General features: G+C 51.7%; 1 pseudogene; it reads left to right on the forward strand.

Moving 5' to 3' along the window:
- Positions 1-2,397: 2,397 nt before the first annotated feature.
- LOC119368093 lies at positions 2,398-3,822 on the forward strand (annotated as a pseudogene).
- The last annotated feature ends 3,535 nt before the right edge of the window (positions 3,823-7,357 follow it).

Genomic DNA, 7,357 nt, shown 5'->3' on the forward strand with positions numbered 1-7,357 from the left:
CCTGACACGCCCAGTACGCTCGCAGGCGAAAGGACGAAAAACTTTTTCCACCACGACGAACAGCAGTAGTACTGATCGCTGGCAAGTGGCAACGTCCTTTTCCACCACGCAGAAGCATCCTGCTGTCCTGATCCATCGCCGCTGTGCCGAGATGTCCCGGAGCTCCTCGTCTGCTCGTCATGGCCGGGCAACTCCAACACCGCTGCCATTCATCTTGTGCCCAAGGTGCCCCGGGTCGGAAGGACTGAATCGCGCTGCATGAGTTGAAGGTGTGCGCCCCGTCGCCGGCGCCTGCCGACGCCACACATCCGCCCCCAGAATTGAACGCACTAGAGAACTGGACATCAAACAAGGCCCCAACCTGGCCCAGAAGCGCCCGGCCCTGATCCAACGGCCGCATCTCTGGCGAGTCCACGCCTAGGACCGAATCGGCCACGGCCGGACCGGCGGCGCCCAAAACGTACGCCACCTCACGCACCACTGAATCGGTTGTCGCCCCTGTCGATCTGCAGTACCAGCGCGCGGAGCAAGCTCGTAAGCCCTAGAGTCAACGAAGAACAAGGATAGAAGCAGAATTTAACTCACCCAGAGGCCAATGCCGGCGTCGTCGCTCCGGGGATCGGCATGATTAGATCCAAACAGACCTCGAGCGCCCAATTTGTTGCCGGTTCTCTGTGGTCTTTGCCCTCAATCGAAAAAGGGAATTGATGTGAGACGCGGGACAGGGGTACAACCGTCGTACAGGCCCCCCAGACTGCGTCGTCCAGACAACTTTAAAAAATCAGTACTGGGCCTGCGGAGTAAAGAAAATGCACGCTCTGCTCGACAGGTCTCCTCTGCGTCAGATGTGCACCCCACAAGGACAAGGGTATTCACATGTATCGACCGATGTATGTCCACTTTCCTGGTCTGAACGAACTTTAGCGCACTGATCACCTCGCCTGGACGACCGGTTGGATAGTTGCGATCATCTGCCGCTGCGTTCAGGACGGCCGCTCTCAGCTATTGAAGAACAATTTTGAGTGCCCTAAATTTTACTCCAACAACTTTCTTTTTGTACCCTAGAGTAGGGCAACTACTGAAGATGCTCTAAGCTCACCCAAGGGTCGTGTCGTCCTCTCCTTTCTTAGAATAGCAATGCAGAAAAATGCATAGTAACCACGCAGCGCTTCACCCTTTACAAATCGGTTCCGCGACAGCATCGAACACGAGCTGCCGGGCATACATTATTTACGAGACGCGGGCGCTGGTCCTTGGTGACTAAAGATTTTACGTACAAACTAATGTGAAGGATTATGATTGGTAATAGGGGGGATGAGGCAATAATGCTTAACATACAAAGGTTTACATACCTTTGCACGCTGACTAGGATCTAGCATTACTCGGGGATGAGGGGGCCCACCCCTAAATCAGGGAGGGAGAGAGAATTCGTTTGGAAGGTTAAGTAAACCTTTGTAGGTCTTTGTAGGTCTAGCATTATTGTCAAGAGTATTTGGTAGTATATGTGTATTAATTTGGTGACTAGTATCAGAGTATTTGATAGTATATCTTTTGTCCTGCCTTCTCTCGACCAAGACATCTTGTCGTTCAAGACATATACTCCACTATATATATATACACAATATAGGGAGGCGGACGTTTGGTCCCTGGCACTATATGTCCCCGATATCTAGATCATCAATAAGTGCATCGCGATGTGTAGCTAAAGTAGCGATTTATTATATACGGAAGGCAGTGCATGTGTGAAAGTGGAATATACTTGAGAAGAACAGTGCTATACGTCGCTTGCCACATGAGAGGACAGCATCCCGCACAGTACCAAGACGCGTTTTGCAGCCACTGCTGTTAAATGTTCTGCTACTAAGACACGGCAACTTTATCCCCGACATTGGAAAGGTGGCAGATGAAGCACTGTAGCAGCTGTGTCCAGCAGTAGCCTTAAGTGAAACTAGTAAAAAAGGTGATGCGATGGATAGACAAGCATGGCAAAATTATATTCATTTATGTTTTAATTGAATATTTTCTTACTCTTCGTATCAGAATCTATATTCTTTTTTTTTAGAATATGAATATTTTTTTAGAATACGAATATATATTCCTGGTCATGTTGGCAAATGCACTAAAAAGCTAAGTTGGTTAATGCGTGTCAGGGTCAGTTGGCCGGCCAGTGAGTAGCAACTACCGTTGGTTAAATGAGGGTGGGCCGCTGCTGTCCGAAGGCATCTAATACGAAACAGAGAAAGAGATAATACAACAGAAAGTCAAAGTATACTAGTAGGTGGGTTGGAGATCACGTCTGAATGAATGGCGAGATTCCGGGGACAGATGTCCCCAGGAACCATTCGGTATTTCCCCACAATATAGAGCCCTTCCCCACGAGGGCTCGAACGATTCCACCAATTCTCTTACAGCTAGCTAGACCAGTTAGTTCGAGCGCCGCTGCACTCTCCTCGGCTCCTCCTAGTCTCCACCACTGCCATCCCGGAGTTGCCAACTCCCATGGCGCTCTCCCGCCGCCTTCTCCTATTCCTCTCCCTCGTCGCCATCACGGCGGGCACCGGCACCTCCGCGATGATCGTGACAAGGTGCTATCCGCCGCCGACGCCCACTGTCAACGGCAGCACCAGCGCGTTCTTCCGCCGCGATCTCCTCTCGCTACTCGACGCCCTCCCCTCGGTCGCCGCGTGGACGGGCTTCGCCTCCATGCGGACCGGCGGCTCGTTCGCCCGCGGCTCTGCTTCGGCGACCCCGCGCCGGACTCGTGCTTCCGCTGCCTGTCCGACGTCGGCAGGAAGATCACCGACCTGTGCGACGACGCTAGCCGGCGCGCGGGCTTCCTGAATGACGGCTGCTTCCTGGGCTACGCCGACACCAACGCGTCCTCCGCAGGCGCGGACGACAACGCCATCAGTGGCGTGACATTCTCCGGCCACACCATCCCGCGCGTCGACGCCGGCGACGCGCTGAAGCTCGTGGCCGTGGCGCGGTCCTTGGTCCCGCGGTCCGTGAACGGCCAGGTGGCAGCCGCCGACGCGACGTCTACGGCGAGCAACGGCGACACGGTGCGCGTGCTGGCACAGTGCGCCACGGACCGCGCCCCAGCGGAGTGCCCCGGTGCCTGCAGGACTCATCGCTGCAGATGGCCAGGAGCTGGGGGCTCACGCGCAGCGCCAGCACCGTGCAGGCGGTTCTCGGCTCGAACTGCTACCTCCGCTTCGAGATATCATCACCGCCCCTGGGAGAGAAGATTCGTGAGTAGTGCTACAGTCTACAAAACTCCAGCCGGTAAATTTCATGGCGATTCTGTCTCTAACTTGTGATGCGCCGCGCTGTAGGGAGGATCGTAAAGGGTCACATCGTCCTGACTGTGTGCATTGGCTTCATCGTCGCTGTAGCCGTAGCCGTGCTGGTGGTGGTGAGAAGAAAGGCCGGGAATACAACAGCAACAGCATCAGGTATGTACTCTCTCTACCTGGTTGCAGATACACCCATTTAAACGACAAATAGTTTCAGATAAAAGGAGTACTATGTTTGGGCCTCGTTGTTGAGAAATTGGCCTAATTGTTGAGAAATTGGCCTAATTGTTGAGAAATATACATCTGCAATATTAACACATCTATTTTATCTCCAGCGGCGGAAGGGAAGCAATGATCTGACCGGGATAATAAGAAGGAGGCCAAACAAAAGCAAGGGCAGTGTTACCAACTTCCAGGGGCACACATAGCTAGTTAGGGTGGTTAATTTTTTTTTTGCGGGGTGGTGTTACTGTTACGTGATCTGTTGTATGCATTTTTTTTTTTGAAAAAGAGCGTATATTAATATCGTGGAGATAGCAATTACACCCAGCCTCAGCACCAACAAAATGTCACAAACGACATTCAGGATGCACACATCCTGAAGGAAAAAAGGAAGAAGAAAAGGAAAAAAAGGCCCCGCCATGGTAATCAACTCCTCGCAGCAGCAACCCAACAAAACTAACACCAAAGACAACACCCGGAATACAAAAACGTTCTCCAAAGGCCACGCCTCCAAGGAGGGAAACAGTGCACAAGCGCCATCGTCGCCCGATGGAAGATCTTAGGTTTTCATCCTGGAGAAAGCATGAGCTCTCAAAACAATTCCTTCAGCAAGGCCATTGCCAGGCGCAACTAATGAAGGTCAGGCCTTAGGTTTTCACCCTGAAAGTGAACACTCGGCACTTGAGAAGCGCCATCAAACTTGAATTCCTCCAGTGCTACCGCCCCCACTTGCCAAGGCTGCTACTGCAAATCATCAAACACCAGGCTCACAGTTACCAAATCCAAATTGGATCACCGGCCCCCGTGAAGCAAAATCTTCAGCGCCTTGGAGGTCTCTACCAACACTGGTCCTCCAATCTTAGCTACCATGACCTTCTCCACCGCAGTATAGACCATGGAAATCGAGATGCCGACATGTCCCATGGTTTCGACAACCAGCGGAGCTTCGTGCCACACCATCATGAAGCCACGCAGGCGGATATGTGTGCGCACGACCGAATTCCATCCTATCCAGATATCCAGGAGCTTCATAAGCCAAACCGAGAAGATTTCTGGCAGAAGACCCGGAACACATCTGATGGCCAAATCGAAGAGGAGCAGACACGTTGAATGTTGCCCTGATGCGAGAAGAATGCTAGGACCACCACCACTAATCTAAAGACTCGCAAGCCCCCACACCGCGAGTCATGATCCAGCATGAACGACAGATGAGGAGACGACAGCCCAGCTAGCAACTGCATGTCGTCGGCGGCGTGGCCAAGGCCACAACCTGCTTACCCTGTAGCACAAGCCTTGACTAGATCCCCATGGCCAGATCGAATCCATGGCCCAGATCGGATCCATAGCCTAGATCGAGACCGGGCGATCCAGCTCGCACGCCAAAGACGGCCGCTGCGGCGGCGCACCACCTCCCCCTCGACGCTACCCCGCCTGGATCCTCAGGCATCGGCCAAGACGGCCGCGCCGCCCCATGCCCTGAAACAGCGCCCCACCTCCTCCCGTGTGACGTTGCCGAGGAAACACCTCCCCTGCCCACCGTCTTCGACGGGATGGGTGCCGCCACCGCCGCCATCGTCGGCAGCAGCGACAGCAGGGGACACATATTGTAGGGGACCCTAGAGAGATCAGTGGGGATGGCCTCAGGAGCCGCCCGGGAGGGGAGCGACCCGGGAGGGTCGGAAGGGGTTGTTGTATGCATTTGAATGTTTTCTTTATATCATATGCATTTGGATGCTTGGTACTTACTACTGCTCTGTTCCGTGATCTTCCACTAATCTTGTTCACGATAGAGACGCGACCTTGTCGAAACTAATGTTGATCTTTTTAGATCTTCTACAGATGTTGATCTCCTCAATGTAGTTGCTTACCTAGCTAGCTTTCAGCCATAATTTTGTTCCCGTTCAGCTCCCGAGAAGGGTTCTGCTCGATCTGCATTCAATTGTTTTCCTTGTTTCAAACAAAAATACGGAGGCAAAAGATGCATGCAGGAGTTCTTATTTAAAAGATTATGCATGTTTAGCTAGCTCTTGCAGCGATGCATGAAGAGGTTTGATTTTCGTGGAAAATATGATGATTTGGTCAAGAAAGGGGTTGCGTACATCACTACATGTAACATACCTTTAGAGCATCTCCAAAGGCAGCCCTAGTTTGGGCACTAAAACATGATGAAATAAAAAATTTAGGGCACAAAATTGTTTTTTTTTGGCACGAACAAGTGCCATCTCCAACAACAACGCTATAATAGAGCACACAAATGCTTTTTTGACAGGAAATTGGGCAAAACTGTTCCAACATCTGCCCTAAAGCATGGTCGGAGCGACGGTGAGCGTATCAGGGTCGGCCTTGGGGTCGGAGGAGCAGGCTATGGCGTGCGGCGACTGATGGGTGGACAGATCCGAGAGCTTTCAACCGCAGGGGGGCGTCGGCAAGCAACCTCATGTTTTTGGGCAGTTGCCCAAGTGCCCCAGATTTACTGCACGAGGATCCTCTTTTTTTGGCTACATAATTTTTTTTTGCAAAAAAGTAAAGATTGGGCAGCAGTTGAAGACTGGTTTTTATGAAAGTTTTAAATAGCGCGCTAAGCCTCTTAGCGGCGAACCTTTTCTAGATGCTATAGCGTGCTATAGCGGTGCTATAGCGAGCTATTTAAAATGTTTGCTCATGTGTTTGGACAAAAACCCTTAGCACAGGACCTCTTCTAAACGCTATAGCGTGCTATAGCGGAGCTATAGCGGAGCTATAGCGAGCTATTTAAAACCATGGTTTTTATCCCTTGTGTCCTAAAAATGTCTCGTGCCTAAAAATAAGTCTGCTGTTCGAGATGGACCTACGAAGCTTGACCGACCGATGCTTGCCGATGATATGGTGTATGTCCATTATATCCAGCTGGGTGTCACACTTCACACGCATACACAGTTAGTATTTAGCATCGTAAATATCACGAATCCAGCAACGCATGAGTTCTACTGTCGCATCGATACAGTGATGTCGACAAATACTACGTCTAATACAGACGTTGAGTCTCCTACATGGCCACTTGTGGTCGCGACGAGGCTGTCCGCCTGGAGTGATGGACTAGCTGCTTGTGGTGCAGGCGATCTGGTCGTGCTGGTGCTGGTGTTGGAGTATGAAAGGAGCTGCTCGTGGTGTGGTGCTGATGTGATGGAGGATAGAAGGGGCTTCGTGTTCTTGCCCCGTGTTGGAGTGGTGTTGGACCGCGTTTCCTCAGCTGTGCTGGTTTCTCCGCGACAGTTTGGGTACGACATCGGGCTGGCGGTGACGGTGCTCGTGGGTGTCGCTTTCCTCCTTGGAGGCACCGCTGATGTGTGTCGGCATCTCTCCTCTCTTTATTGGGGTATTGTCTCCGGGCGAAAGCCAAAGGTTTGATGGTGGACCGGCGATGGCGGCATCATGGTGTCGTTACTCTGTTGGGAGCATCGTGGGTGGAGACTTGGCTTGGAGGTCCTTTGATGTGGTTCTTGGGTGCTTGTTGCTGGTCAGAGTGGATCTTCATGGGTGCTATGCACACAACTGCCAGTGAGCTCAAGATGATGACTTTCTCGAGTTCGACTAAGTCCCGCTACCCACTCACCGTCTCTTCTTAGCCACTTAAGGGTGGTTGGTGCGTCGACGAGAAAAGTTCAGTGGAAGCTGTTGCTCTTTGGGGTGACCGGTGTTAGTCGAGACGCGGCTTGTCGGTCTGCTTAGAACAGGCCCTTTGCATTGTGTCTGCTTTTATTGTGGTGGCTAATCTTTTGATTAGCTTGGGTGTGGTGTTTTTGCTACATTTGTTGTTCGCAGCAAAGTTGTAGCCTCTTGTATTTGATTTCTGCCTTCTA

This window comes from Triticum dicoccoides, chromosome 2B, assembly GCF_002162155.2.
Source record: "Triticum dicoccoides isolate Atlit2015 ecotype Zavitan chromosome 2B, WEW_v2.0, whole genome shotgun sequence".
NCBI lineage: Eukaryota > Viridiplantae > Streptophyta > Magnoliopsida > Poales > Poaceae > Triticum > Triticum dicoccoides.